Below are 16034 nucleotides of genomic sequence, written 5' to 3' on the forward strand. Positions count from 1 at the left end.
CGCTTCAGGCTCTCTGCCTTTATTCCTGATGAAGGGCTTTTGCCCGAAACGTCGATTTTGCCTGTCCTCGGATGCTGCCTGAATTGCTGGGCTCTTCCAGCACCACTGATCCAGAATCTGGTTTCCAGCATCTGCAATCATTGTTTTTACCACACAGAACAAAAAGGCAAAGTGAGACTGGTGATTATTACATGGAAAAAGGATAGGTCCAGATTTGTGGTATCAGTGGATGTTAATATAATACAAGTCAGCTCTGATAAAAGCAAAACCCAGAAAACTGGAGAATGAGGAGGTAAGAAAAGATGACAGGGTTCATGGTCTGAATTTGTTGAATGCCATATTGAGTCCTGAGGGCTGCAAAGTGCAATGGAAAACTAGGTGCTGTTCCTTCTGTTTTCATTGGGCTTTCCTGGAACACTGCAACAAAAATGGAAACTTGAGAGCAAGTTGGTGTATTAAAATGAAAAATTATCAGAAGGTCCTCTTCATGCTTCCAGAAGGTCTCCCAAAGAGGTCTCTCAGTCTGAATTTCATCTCCCTAATACAGATAAGTCTGCATTGTGAGCAACAAATACACAGTAGACTTAATTGAAAGAAGTACAAGTAAATTGCTGCTAACTTGAAAAGGAGTGTGTGGGGCTGTGGACTGTGATGAGGGAAAAGATAAAAGGGAAAATGTTACATCTCCTGTGATTGCATTGGGGGTTGTGGGGCAGAAATACTGGCGGTGAGAGGAGTGAGTTTCAGGAAATGGATATCCCTTAGAAATTCTGACAGGGGAAAAAGAGAAAAATACATCTGGTGGTAGAGTTATACTGGAAATGGCAGAAATAATGAAAAATGATCTTTTGAACAGGCTTGTGAATTGGAAAGCAAGGACAAGCAAAAGTCTATCGTAGTTCTGGAAAGGAGGGGCAGAGGCAAGGGTAGAAGTGCAGGAAACGAGTTGAACACAGCTGAGGCCCCTGTCCACCACAGATGGGGACAGTTCACAGTGGAGGAAAATGGAAAACACATCAGAAACACTTATGGAAGCGGCATAAACAGAACAAATGTAAAGAGACAAAGAAACTGATAAAATAGAATGGTGTCCTTATAGGAAGCAAGATACCAGGAAACTTTTTTTCCTCTTGAAAGGTAAGGAATCTGTGGAATTTTACTGCAGATGGCTGTCAATGCTGGGTCATTGTGCATATTCAAAATTGAAATAGACAGATTTTCACTCAATAAGGGAATCAACCATTATGGGCATAAAGCAGGAATGTGAAGTGGAGGAGTATCAATTCAGTCATGATCTAATTAAATGGCACAGTGTTTTTGATGGTCAAGTGGCCTACTTCTGCTCCTACATCTTATGGTCTGAAGTGTATTCAAGGTAGCTGCGGGAGTCAGTCGGTTTGTAATAAATATTAGTTGATAGTGTAAGCCCAAGAATGGAGCCAGGGAAGTCAAGGAAGTGGGGGGACCAGTCAAAGGCAAGAGGATGGTACAAATCAGAAGCAAAATTGATTAATTTTACCAATTTGAGACAGATCCCATAAAAAAAAGGCAGATACAATGAAGGACTTTGCAGGTACCCATGGCCATATTTTATATTTGGATGAAGTGAAACAAGTTAAAGGAAAAATTATTCCCTAACAGAATAAGTTCATCCACAGTGTTTTAATCACCTCACTTTGATATTCAATGGTATTACCATAATTGAATCTGACAACCCTGTGGTTAACATTCAAGAGAACTGACTCCATATAAATATTACATTCATAAGAGTAGGTCTGAGGCTGGAAAATAACTTCCCTCCTTGTCCACCATCTACAAGGCACAAATCAAGAATGTAATGGAATGTTCTCTACTTATCTGATAGATAGTGAGAACAACACTCAAGAGTCTCGAAATGATCCAAGACAGAGCAGGCTACTTGAGGGACACCCCATCCACTTCCAACATTCATTCGGTCCACCGCTGACTCACAGTAGTGGAAGGTGAATCATCCACAAGATGCACTGCAGCAATTCCAAGGTTCCTTATCAATAACTTACTGAACCCAAAAGCCTTTAACTTACAAAAGAACAAAGCCAGCAAATGCTTTAGAATGTCAATAAACTATTCTTCCCCATGTCACTCTGGGTATTCTTAAACTACACCAACTGCAGTATTTCAAGGAAGTGACCAGCCATCACCTTCTTAAAATGTAATACAGGGTCAGTTGGCTGTATAGCCCATTTGTGATACAGGTAGCATGGATTCACTTCCCATACCAGTTGAGTCTACCATGAAAAGGCCCACCATCTCAATTTTGCCCCTCAAATAAAGTGTGGTGATTCTCAGGTTAAACTCACCACCGGTTCTTTCCCTCTCTCTCATGGAAGAGAAGGACTGTGGTGACTTTACTGAATATAATTAGAAATGTACAATAATTGCAGCCCTTGTCAGCAGTTCTCATATGTCAAGGAAAAAAAAAAGTAAAAAGCAATTCAGAAAACTTAACCAAATAAATGCAGGAAGAAAAAAAAGGATGCTATAGTGGTAAGAAACAGTAAGTTGAAAGTTTTCACAAGCAATAATATTGTCATGTAATAATAAATTACTAATAATATTATCCTACTACTTTACTTGACATTTGTTTTGAAAAAATAGTCTAAGTATTAAGGACTCTAAGGATTAAATAGCATCTTTTCATATGAAGCAAAATGAACTAATTAACTGCTTTTCTGGTCCATCACCTCACTAAACTCTAAACAGGGAAGGTCTTAGGTTCTAATGCACCCGCAGATTGAGTTAGCTGATATCTATTCAACTACCGGTTGGGTCCCTGCTCTGGACCAGGGAAGCTCAGATTCAAGTCCATTCTGCTCCAGAACTATGTAATAACATTTCTGAACACATTGATTAGAAAAATAGTTCAACTGCCTGTTGGGAGGCCCTCTTGTGGTACAGTGGTAGTGCGCTACTCCTGGACAAGGAGACCTGGTTTCTAATCCCACCTGCTCCAGATGTGTGAAATAATAATCCTTGAAAGTAGAGTCACAGATAGACAGGACAGTGAAGAAGGTATGTGGTATGCTTGCCTTTATTGGTCAGTGCATTGACTATCGGAGTTGGGGGGTCATGTTGCGGCTATACAGGATATTGGCCAGTTCCAGAATACTGCATGCAGTTCTGGTCCCCCTGCTGTAGCAAGCATGTTGTGAAACTTGAAAGGGTTCAGAAAAGATTTATAAGGATGCTGCCAAGGTTGGAGGGTTTGAGCTAGAGGGAAACGCTGAATAGGCTGGGGCTATTTACCCTAGAGTTTCAGAGGCTGAGGCATGACCTTATAAAGGTTTATAAAATCATAATGGGCATAGTTTGAGTGAATAGCCAAGGTCTTTTCACCAGTGTAGCGGTGTCCAAAACTAGAGCGCACAGGTTTAAAGTGAGAAAGGAAAGATTTAAAAGGAACCTAAGGAACAACTTTTTGATGCAGAGGATGGTGAGTGTACGGAATGAGCTGCCAGAGGAAGTGGAGGAGGCTGGTACAATTACAACATTTAAAAGGCATCTGGATAGGAAGAGATACGGGCCAAATGCTGGCAAATGGAACTAGGTTAATTTAGAATATCTGGTCAGCATGAACAAGTTGGACTGAAGCGTCTGTTTCCATGCTGTATAGCTCTATGACTCTCTGACTGTAACAGGTTGATTAGAAAAATAGGTCAACTGCCTGTTGGAAGGCAGTAGGGTAACCATACTTAATGTCAACACTTCAAGAGGAAATTAATCTAATCATCTGGCAAAGTTTTTAATTTTGAGTGATCTAAGCTAGAAAAGCATTTGCTCATAAGTTGGGGAGGAGGGTATGACATGTTTCCCCTCCTCCTAGAAACAAACAGCCTGCTGCCAAACACCAGCTGGACCAATATTATAAGAAGTCAGATGCGCTACAGAAGAAAAAAGAAAGCTCAAGATGTGAAGAGAGGAGCAATGAAAACAGAAGGGATGAAATAAACTTTGAAGAAATGTTTGCGCTATGCCTTTCAAATATATCAGTAGGAAAATGGAATGAGCAGATATTTTAAAATTGTAACAGGTTTCTTTTCTATCAAGACTGGAGAAAAGTAGCAATTTTGAGATAGTCACAAGAATTTAATAATGCATGTTATGTTAATCAGCTCTTGTATGGGTATAATGTATTGGTAATGGTTACAAAAACAAACCATAAAAAGGAAAAAGTGACAAAACTAAGTGTGTTTAATGAATACAAGTACACACCAGTTAAATTTTAATATTGCCTCTCACCTACAATGTTCTGGAATTTTCATATCGAATAAGTAATGCTGCTTATTTAGTTGTAGTGTTCAATCCACATTTGTCCAATTAAGGTTATCAACGTTCAAATCAATGTATAAATTGAATTGATTCTCAAATTTTGGCTGCTCTGGTAACACATCGAGCTACAATATGTCACAGGAGAATGTAGAAAGTGAAGTATTTGCTATTTTATAAACTAATTCAAATAACCTGGATTTATAAAAACAAATATGAGACTTTGCTCAGTGCTAGTACTCTTGGTATTTCTGAAAGGTTACGGGTGCAAGCTCTATTCCTTAACTGAGTATGGAAATTAGACTGACACTTCAGTACAATAGGGTTATCTGAAAGAGGTGCCTAATTCAGATAACCTAATAAACCAGAATTAGTTTACCTCTTAGGTGAATGCAAAGGTAATGCCATGACAAAAGAGGATTGGAGTTTTAAGTGAATTTATCAACACTTTTTCAGACACCATCCTTAAAAATGGATTTCAGATAATTGAAAGAGCAGAAAAATCAGTGATCATAGATCAGATGCCCATTGTACACCCTGCCTCAAATTATTAACGGCTAAAACAAAGTGACTAATCCATGCCCAGTTTTCTACTCCTACCAAAGTTTGAAATATTCTCATTGGTGCATGCAAAATCTTTGTAATGCAAAATGGCTGCCCTCCTGGCCATAAATGTGACAGCACTTCAAAAGAATTCAATAAACTGAAATGGTTGAATATTGTTTAAAAGAAAATTAACAATACATCTGTTAAACTTGTTCCAAAGCACAAACTGCATGGTATCACTGTGTTATATACATGGGCTGTGCAGGACACAAAGTATTGTTTATTTTTGTCCTACTGTATCTATGACTGGTTCTGAACAAAATAAAAAGTCGTGTAATTTACTACAACCAGTTCTGAGCAATTTTACCACATACCTGGTGAAGGATTCCTTTAACTTCCCAAAGAAGATACAGGACCTGCATTTTAATAGTAATTCTGTGACCACATGCCCATTCAACACTGCCAACCTGTATAGATACATTTCAGCATATGTAGATTCAGACAACGGCACTTATAAACTTGGCCACTCACACAGTTGAGTTCAACTTTACTGACATCACACTCACCTACATACATGGAATCCCCTCTAGGCCCAGGTCTCGCAAACATTTTCATCAACTACCATGGGATATGTGTTTCAATGGAATGATGCCTTTCCTCTTACACTTTGTATATTTCTGATATATTGAAATATGTGGTTGTATGTAAGAAAATTCTTACATGCATTAATTGGACCAATCCAATGTGTAAATTCACCTTTGAAGCAGTCTAACAAACTTGCTTTCTTCAATGTGGTAGTTGAGAAATCTGCTAATGGGTGTCAACCATGAGCCTTCACCGGTCAGTTTACACTTTGGGATTCTTAAGCTCCACACAAGTTTGACCATATAGGCAAGCGCATATATATAGCCTAAGCCATTTGTTTGCTGTGCAGGCTTGATGTTGAAATAGGTTAGATCAAATCTATTTTGCAGGGTAATGGCTACCCTGATAAGATTATCACTCACCGTAAATCACACAAACTCGGGATTGTGCCTAAGGTCACCACTTACTATCCTGAAACATGACCATTCTACATCATGCAACCATGGAGGGATAAGATGTCTCAAAAACATGAGCAACATGAGAAGCTAGCTATTTCATGGTGCAATTAAGCTGTAGCCACATGCACAATATTCTCCACCAATAGGATGATGTCATTAAACCAAAAACCATTCTACATACTGTACCAAGTGTGTGAATCAGTGTCAGTGTGATGTCATGAATATAGACTAGAAGTATGAATTTGTGGATCATATCAAACAAGGCATCTCTCTGGCTATTCACAGGTAACTGACTGTACACAATCAATCTGTGCTTGAAAACTAGGAACGCAGTATCCAGCATTACATTTGATTCTGCAATTTGGTCATACTTGTGCAATTATAACAAGAATTACACTGACAACCAAGATTATCAGTCAACTTTGCATAGTAGCTCACTTATGTTTGATACAAGCTACATATATTCATTAATAAAGCCTGTTCCTTGCCGGGCAAAAGAAATTTGCCACTATTATTACTTTCTCAATGAAATAAAAGCTTGAGGGATAATGTACTCTGGTGCATTTCTGATAGTGATCCGCACCTAATCAGAGTTGACTCATTTTTTTAAAATTTAAATAAAAATGTTTTGGGATAATTGTCCCAAAGTGTATTTTCCCTGCCAATGCCGCAGCCAATTTGAACCCACATGTCCACAAATTCTCATCCTATTTCTCATGCAGTTCAAATTTATGTTTCCTTTGGAATGTGGCATGCTTCTGTCTGTCCTGAGGGGGTTAAGATGAAAAACCGTGACAACATGCCACTTTTGTCCCCAATCAAAAAATCTTTAAGTTTAAGAAATTATAATAGCCACATAGATTCCTAACATGAATAGGTTCATGTGATAAATCTGAACTCATTTGGAAGTTTATGTGGTGTAAATCTAATGTTCAGATACAAAACAATTATTGTAAGGAAGAACAGCTGCTTCATGTTCTTTACTGCAGGAATCACGTGTTAAATATAATTTATGCACAGTATCTATGAGCAAAAAAAAATACATTTTATTGAATTCAAGATAGTTAAAAAGGTGAAAACATCTTAGAGAGTCTGTGGTTAATTTCTCAGTGCTTGGCATGTCTTTGCTTTAAATTTATTCATTCAACATCACCTTCACTGGCTTGGCTAATATTTATTGGGCATCCCTAACTGCCCTGAAACTGAGTGATTTGAAAAGCTATTTCAGAGGACAGTTAAGAGTCAACTATATTGCTGTGGATCTGGAGTTATATGTAGGCCAGAGGAAGTTAGGACATTTATGAACCAGGTGGGTTTTACAACAAGAGACAGTAGTTGCATGCCTACCATTAATCTAGCTTTGAATACCTTTTCGAATTCAAATTTCACCATGCCAACTTTCATGTTGGGATTTGAACATATATCCTAATTTTCTTAAGTATATTTAATATTTGGATGTGAATTGAAATATGATTGGTAACATATTTTATTGCATTTTCACATTCTGGTAACAAAAATATTTTGAGCATCCTGTAACAAGAACCTTGACGGAAAAGATATGTAAAACTTAATATTCATCTCTCTTTGTTTGGCCAATCTGAAAGCTTGTCATATACCCAGTGCCACTTTAAAGCCTTAAAGTCCCAAACCAGAGCTTTAATGGTGGGCAGGTGGAAATACAGAACAGGAATGGCAAATCATTCAGCCCCTTAAACCTGGCCCAACACTCAGTAAAGTAAGACCATGACTGATACAAATTTCCCATTCTCAACTACCCCTTATAGCCTTTGAAACCCTGCCTCAAATGGTTTCATCTACTTCTGTCTTATAAATATTCAATGACACTCTCCCCCGTACTGCCTTCTGATGCAGAAAATTCCAAGGTTGTGTAAGACTTTTATAAAAAGGTTACTCCTCTTCACCTCTTAAAAAGATGTTCGCAAATTTTAAGACCTTGTTCCCTTGTAACGGATTGATGCACAAGAGAAAACAATTTTTGCAAGTTCAACGTTGTCAAAACCATCTTACACACTTCAATCAATTCACCCTCACCCACTAAACTTCAGTAAAAAACAAGCCCAACCTATGCATGTATCCTCATAAGACAAGCCAGCAATTCCAGGTATCAATTTTGCAACAAAATCAGAAACCGCTGGAGTACTCAGCAGATCAGGTAACATCAATGGACAAAAAAAAACACATTTGGAGTCCAGAAGTTCTGACGAAGGATCACTGGACTCGAAATATTTACTTTGTTTTTCCCTCCATAGATGCTTCCAGATTTGCCAAGTCTCTCCAGAACTTTCTGTTTTCATTTCAGATATCTAGCAACCACAGTTCTTTGTTTTACATCAAAGTAGCAAACCTTCTTCGAAATGACTCCAATGTATTTACATCCTTCACCAAATAAGGAGACCAAATTTCACACAGCATTACAGACATGTTCTCATTAATGTCGTGTGTAGCTGAAGCTTGAGTTTTTTACTCTTCTATACATTTCATCTCATAATAAAAGATAGCATCCCATTACCCTTCTTCATATATGCTGTACAAACATCTGAACACCTAAATCCCTCTGCACCATGAAATTCTGCTTTCTTATTCTTCTCATTAAAGTGAACAAATTCACATTGTCCCATATTATACCTAATTTGCTTTACTTTTTACCCACTCATTCAACCTATCTATATCTGCCTATGACATCCTCATGTCTTCTCCACAACATACCTTCTTCCCTGCCTTGGTATTTTCTGTGAATTTAGTTTCCATGACTACTTTCCCCTCCTCTAATCCATTGATGAAAACTGTAAAAGATGGATTCCCCAGAACACACCCACTCATCATATCCTGCCAATTAAGCAAAAACTCATTGACACATATTTTGTTTTCTGCCAACCAATCTCTTATCTAAGCCTATATGTTACCCTATACAACATGAACTTTTATTTTGATGTAATATTATTATTTCTGGAAATTCACTTATAGGCTCCCTTTTATTATCCACAGTGCATGTTACTATTTCAAATAACTCCAATAAATTGGTTAAATGTGATTTCCCTTTGACAAGTATTCAGTCATAACAATTCTACTGTTCAATTCTCACACCTTCCCTATGACAGATGCTAAGCTACCTTGCCTATAATTTCCTGTTTTCTGCCTTCTTCCCTCCTTGAATAGAAGAATTATATTTAGTACTTTCAAGTCCGATTGAATATTTCCAGGATCTAGCAAAGTTTGGAAAACTAACACCAATGCATCTACTTACTTATGAGCCACCTCTTTTGAGACCCTAGGATGTAATCCATCTGGACCCCAAGTCTTGTCTTGTCAGCATATAACGCCATCGGTCCGCTTGGCACCACTTGCCTTGTATTCATAATTTCACCGAATTCCTCAGTCCCTTCCCACCTCCTGATTCACATGTACAACAGCAATGTTTAATATATCCTCCAATGTGAAGAAAGAAACAAAATATTTGTTCATTTCATCCACCATTTCTTTATTATTTACTATTAGTTTCTTATTTTCACCATGCTTTAGAGGATCAGAGCTCAATTCATTTACTTTTTTTCCCCTTTTCAAGTAACTGTAGAAACTCTTGCTGTCTGTTGTTACATTCCAGCTTGCTTCATCTCATTTCAGATTTCCTCTTCCAGATTAACCTTTCAGTCATTCCCTGCTGTTTTTAATATTCTGACCAATAAATTGACTTTTCACTCATACTTTTGCATTTATATGCATTTTCCTCAAGTTTTATGTTATCTTAACTGATTTAATTAGTGGCTCCTCCCTTTAGACTGTTAGTTGGAATATATTTATTCTGAGTATTCTGTAATATCCTCTTAAATATCTGCCACCTTGTCTCTATTGATCTATCCCCTAGCCTAGATAGATCAACTAGTCAACTTCAACTCGTTCAGCTTTCATGCCAGTACTGTTGTTTTTAATTTAGGTTTAAAATATGAGTCTTCCATTCTAACTGAATGTAAAATTTGATCTTATTGTGCTTGCTGCTACCCAGGGGTTCCTTTACTCTAAGGTTCTTAATTAATCCTGTCACACGACATAGTGTAAAGCATAACAATAACTTGTTCTCTGGTCGATTCCAGAATGTCAATTGCTTCTAGTGTCCCCCAGGAATCTATTCTTATCTAACTTTTAGTTCTCATTTAATTGCTTTCCCAAAGCAACTTCATCCGAAAGGACAGTGTTAATTTTCACAGGTATGCTGCTGAAATCCAATTCTGTCCAATTCTCTCTGGCTCCGGCGTTGTTACTATATTACAAGACTGCTTATCTATTAGCTATAATGAGCTATAATTTTAAAAGAAGTGTGAAGACTAAAGTTGTTTTTAATCCCCTCTCTAAACTTAATTCCTTTAATTTCTGGCTCCATCTCTATCCCTGGTAATGATGGTAACAGTCTGAGATTAAGCCAATCTGTTCACGACATTAGCACCAAATTTGATCCTGAGATGAGATTCTAACCTCATTATGCACATTTGAAGATGATCTTTTCCCACCCCTGTTAAATCGCCCAACGTCACCCATCTCAGCTCATCTACTGCTGGAGCCCTCAGTTGTGTTATCTCTGGATTTGATAACAATGTACTCCTGGCCGTTTTATTTTGATGTCTACATTCTTTGGTAACTTTTCATTTAAGCTTAACACCTACTCCGGAGTTTGCAGTCTGTGATATCTTAATTAAATATTGCTTCCGATTTGTTCAACACCAACTTTCGCGTACACACCACCTCACCAATGTACGATGTAGAGTGTGTCATTTCCAGAGCACTGCTGTGAACATGATCCTCCTGAAAGCTACTTTTTGTTTCTTTCATGAACTGCTTTCCGAAAGAAGTATTTTTCTTAAGGGAAAGCATTCTTGCTTTCATATCAAAATACATGCTTAACTTAAGTACTTTTTTTCAACTTCATTGCGAAGTTTTACAATCTGTCTCTAATGCCGGGTAAAACCCCTCTCAGTCCCCAATTCTCAGCTGGTTTACTCTGTAGTGGATCCGATATGACATTTGCGCTGGCTCGCTTTTAACATGAGCTTATCCGCGTCTTCAAATGGTACTTAATACAACAGATTGTTAATGACAGGTAACTAGAAAAGTAGTCTGCTTTTGTGAACATAAATCATACAACTAGGATTCCACAAAGTCACAATTAAAACACACATTTTCCTGACTGGAATATTGGGTATTTTCCCAAAGTACCTGTTCAGAGATAGTATTTCACGCTTCCCTGGAGGGTGGTGGACTTGAACCCGGGTCTCCTCCCTTTATATAGCTCCTGTGAAATGCACTGGGTTTTCCCATTGTTTTAAAAGCTGCATAAGTTGTTGTTGAAACGTTTGGTTTCGGAGGCAAATGTAGTCCTTGGGCTGTACTACGAAATACTCCAACTTTGCTAATCAGCCTGGCTATGTCTGTTACGATGCATGCCTGGGTCAGGAAGGGACTTGAACCCGGCTCTCCTGTTCCGGGGGTAGGGAGACTCCCACTGTCCCCACAGGCTCTGTCCTGCCTTCACTGGGACGCCTGCACTGGACAAGACCACCTGTTACCGGGCACCCAGAGGAGTTTCGCTTCACTTCGGCGGAACAGCTCAGTGGCAACAGTTCACCTCACCGAGCTCTGCTTTGGTTTTCCCCAGAGGTAGGAAACACCAGGAGGTGGGGCTGGCCGTATGGATAAGACCGTTAGCTAACATTTCCAAACTAAAACAAAACTACGAGAGTTGGTTAGTTTAGAAGGAAAGCGTGACGTTTAAAGACCAAAACGCCGCGTTTTCAAACATTTGTACTTTCAAGTCGTAGGGAATTTAATCCAATTCACTTCAAGAAATCAGGTCAGGTAAAGATGCTGTTAGATTAACCTTACTGTTTGAAGATGAGAGGGGTTAGTTAATATCCGTCCCTTTTACCTTCTCTCAAAGGCTGGAATAAGTTAGATACTGAGCGAGTTTTGTAAATTCAAGGCTGGGGAAAGATTATATTTCTTTGCATGTGGGATCGAGCACGGTTGGAGTGTATTCCATTCATCCCTTTAATATTCCCCAACAATCCTTCAATATCAGCAATGCAGAGCAGTTTTGAAACTATCAACCTCTGGAGAGGACAACATCACTTTAACACACACCATACAGTGCACAAGAGTTACTTTCACCAGCTGGAAAGTGAGTATGAACTCCTGCAAACTTAGTGAGAAGTAAGTTGTACACCTTACCGACAAAGTCTCGGGAGAAAACGTGGGCGCGGATTCGGATCGTTCAGCTCGGGAGCAGTAAAACCAATCAGCTGGATGTTGCTCTACTCCTAGCTGAAGGAAGAACCTGTCTCTAGCCTGTGCAAACTCCGCTGCTCGATTTAAAGCTCTTTTAGCTCAAAAAAAGTTTTGAGGGTCATCTGACGCGTGACGTCACGGCCGCTGCTGAACTCCGCAAGTTTCACAGGGATCTCGCAGCCGCCTGTCCCTTTAGCCCACAGCTCCTCTCAGTGTGAGCTCTGGCCGCCCCCAGGGCTGTTCCGTCCCATATCTAAACTGTAACCACGGAGCTTCTACAACTGGTAACTGTTACCAGTACATCTCGCAGCCCTAGCACGCAATCTGCTAAGCATCTTTCTGATATATTAATACTGTCATTCAACTGGTCTACACTGCATTAAAGCTAACCCCATACTTCAAACACATTTCAAACAATGAACTTTTACATTCACGTGGACTATTTGCTCCTCAAGAGTGTTAGGAAACAACAATGTGTGGCCTGATAATAAAGAATACTGTCTCCCTCCTTTTACAGGTCGAATTTTCACATCTCCAGCCAGAGGAAGTGATGGAGGCTGGTACAATTGCAACATTTAAGAGGCATTTGGATGGGTATATGAATAGGAAGGGTTTGGAGGGATGTGGGCCTGGTGCTAGCAGGTGGGACTAGTTTGCGTTGGGATATCTGGGCATGGACAGGTTGGACTGAAGGGTCTATTTCCATGCTGTACACCTCTATGACTCTATCTGTCTAAACAATTAGGACTTTCATTGCAAAATCAAGTGACTCCGAGGGTGACACTCCGACTGTCTTTTACCAACGTAATCTGTCGAGAATACAAAACTATTTCACAAAAAAAAATATCGTTGACGAGTAATGTCAACATGTCAATGTTTGGAGATGTTATGAAGACTGAGTGACAAGCTGGTTTAATACTGTCGCAATCCCCTTGTGTTACTGTGTTAGGATGTCGTTCAATATGTGAAATGAATCCAATAGAAATATAGAAACGAAACAAAACCGTAACTTTTGACTTCACCAACGTATGATCAAACAGGGTTTGTTTTTGACCGGCTCGTTTTCCATTAGAAATACAGAGTTGTCAAGGATTACTATAAAATAACTTAAAACATTTGAATTCCACTCTGGAACGTCGCAAGCTGAATTGAAATAATCTTATATGGTAAAATGTTGTTAACATTAAAGACCTAGAAATCTCAATTTAAGCCATTCCCTGTTTTGAAGAAAAGTCACTGGAGCCGAAACTCTGCTGTATCTGCACCGGTGCTGCCAGACCTGTTGAGTTTCTCCAGCACTGGTTTCGTTTGTGGAGGCCGTTCCCAAGATACATCTTGAAATGCAAATGTGCCTGCGCGTTGTGTTTTTGGATTTGCCTTTGCCCAACAAATAAACTGGGATGACACGAAGAAAAATTTAAAAATAGCTGTCATTTCCCAGGAATCTTTCAAGTTTGGGTCTGCAAAGACTGTGAAGAGTTCAAAGTTTGGGAGAAGATTCGTAGCTCGGGTGCTCGTTGTTGTGGTGGTGTTCGCCGAGCTGGGAGTTTGTGTTGCAGACGTTTCGTCCCCTGTCTAGGTGACTGAGGATGGCACCCAGACAGGGGACGAAATGTCTGCAACACAAACTCCCAGCTCGGCGAACACCACCACAATAACTATGGAGAGTTATTTAAAGCACACCAGTGATAACACTCAGTTGCACCTTGTGCTGACAATCAGACCGAATTGCCCTGCACTCTCGCTGCGATACTTGTGGAAAGTGTAAACTGGAAGATCAGTTTTGTAAAGTCGCCAGAGCCACCAGACGGATGCTGTCTACGTACGCGCTGCCTGGAGTGGGTTGATTGCCTCAAACTTGTGGAAGGAAATCTATGTTTATTAAATCTCCCCGGAGGGGGAAAAAAAAACCTTGTAATTGCTTTAGTTTACGTTAAGTAGCTATTTCTTTGATCAGAACATGTTCTGATCGGTCTGGATTATCGAAAAGCAGAGCTGGATTATGATCTGCGGGAAGAAGTGACTTCGCTCGAAGTGACCCATCTCACTGTTCGAGCGCATCCGCTGACTGTGGTGCCCGGTATATACGGTATTGAGGAGTTACTGGTTCTGGTGCACAGTACGTACTTAAGGAAACAGCTTTGCATCTTCCAGAAGTACAGTTGGCCTGTATAATGGAGTTTGTTTTCGAAGGTTGCCTCGGGTGAAGATGAAGCGCTGTGAGCAGGGATATTCGGGTTTGCGAGTAGAAGCTGAGTACGGTGCTGTTGCGCCCCCTCGTTTCTCACCTTCTGGTCTCAATTTCTCGTCCACTGGTGCAAGATTATTTTAGCTGTAAACCTCGAACATCTTAGCTACCTATTGATAATTTTCTTTTCCTACATCGATTTTGTGTTGAAAAAGTTCTTAAAACTGGCGAAGTACAAGTGTAGACAGTCTGAAGGAATGATTACTGAGCTTTAAGCACGTGGCAGATATGTACGTGTCCTGAAAAGGAAGGTGGTGTAGAGAGATTAGATTGAGTGGGGTTGAAGTAAACTTTTAAAATTGTTCTGAATACTCCAGTGTCAAGCTGTGTACATTATTTCAGATTTACACAGACGTCCAACATAAGGACTTATGTTTTGGTCCATATTAGAACAGTCATCGCTATATTCTGCATTAATCCCTTCTTTGTAAAACCAAGTTAAAAATCACACAACACCAGGTTATAGTCCAACAGGTTTAATTGGAAGCACTAGCTTTCTGAGCGCTGCTCCTTCATTGGTTGTGGAGGACAGAATTGTAATACACAGAATTTATAGCAAAAGTTTACAGTGTGATATAACAAATTATACATTGAAAAATACCTTGATTGTTTACGTCTCTCATCTGTTAGAAAGACCATGTTAGTTTCACTTCTTTCATACGTAAATCATAAAACTTTTTTTTTAAAAGTCACATTCTCAGGTTAACTTAAACAAGTGGTGTCAGCCCAGATAGTGTGTTGAAGGTGTTAGCCCCCTGTGTGCTGTTGTCTGTTCCATGATATTTAGACTGATTCTAATCTAAAAATGAGTTAACAGAGTCTTACATGGATTCATTAGAATCGTATGTCAATATTATATCTGCAGGGGAACTAGAGCACAATCACATTGACCTCACATCACATTTGTTCACAGGTAAAGGGACGGCTGGAAAATGGGAAGCCTTCAGAAATGCGATAACAAGAATCCAGAGACAGTATATTCCTGTCAGGGTGAAGGGAAGGCTGGTAGCTATAGGGAATGCTGGATGACTAAAGAAATTGAGAGTTTGGTTAAGGAAAAGAAGGAAGCATATGTCAGGTATAGACAGGATAGATCGAGTGAATCCTTAGAAGAATATAAAGAAAGTAGGAGTATACTTAAGAGGGAAATCAGGAGGGCAAAACGGGGACATGAGATAGCTTTGGCAAATAGAATTAAGGAGAATCCAAAGGGGTTTTACAAATATATTAAGAACAAAAGGGTAATGAGGGAGAGAATATGGCCCCTCAAAAATCAGCAAGGCGGCCTTTGTGTGGAGCCACAGAAGATAGGGGAGATACTAAATGAATATTTTGCATCAGTATTTACTGTGGAAAAAGATATGGAAGATATAGACTGTAGGGAAATAGATGGTGGCATCTTGCAAAATGTCCAGATTACAGGGGAGGAAGTGCTGGATGTCTTGAAACGGTTAAAGGTGGATAAATCCCCAGGACCTGATCAGGTGTACCCTAGAACTCTGTGGGAAGCTAGAGAAGTGATTGCTGGGCCTCTTGCTGAGATATTTGTATCATCGATAGTCACAGGTGAGGTGCCGGAAGACTGGAGGTTGGCAAAC

At 39.5% G+C, this 16034-nt stretch overlaps 1 protein-coding gene and 1 long non-coding RNA gene across 4 annotated transcripts in view; one reads left to right on the forward strand and one right to left on the reverse strand.

The window, feature by feature from the left end:
• The window catches only part of gja1b (gap junction protein alpha 1b), a 20501-nt gene extending 8233 nt beyond the window's left edge, over positions 1 to 12268 (reverse strand). The window contains exon 1 of the mRNA XM_043684280.1: positions 12132 to 12268. The gene's annotated coding sequence lies outside the window, so the exon portion shown is untranslated. The remainder of the gene's footprint in view (positions 1 to 12131) is intronic.
• A 1505-nt stretch (positions 12269 to 13773) lies between these two features.
• Positions 13774 to 16034, forward strand: part of LOC122545152 — a 22856-nt gene continuing 20595 nt past the window's right edge. For all 3 annotated transcript variants that reach the window (XR_006310504.1, XR_006310503.1, XR_006310505.1), the window contains exon 1: positions 13774 to 14307. This is a non-coding gene — a long non-coding RNA (uncharacterized LOC122545152). The remainder of the gene's footprint in view (positions 14308 to 16034) is intronic.

This window comes from Chiloscyllium plagiosum, chromosome 3, assembly GCF_004010195.1.
Source record: "Chiloscyllium plagiosum isolate BGI_BamShark_2017 chromosome 3, ASM401019v2, whole genome shotgun sequence".
Lineage (NCBI taxonomy): Eukaryota > Metazoa > Chordata > Chondrichthyes > Orectolobiformes > Hemiscylliidae > Chiloscyllium > Chiloscyllium plagiosum.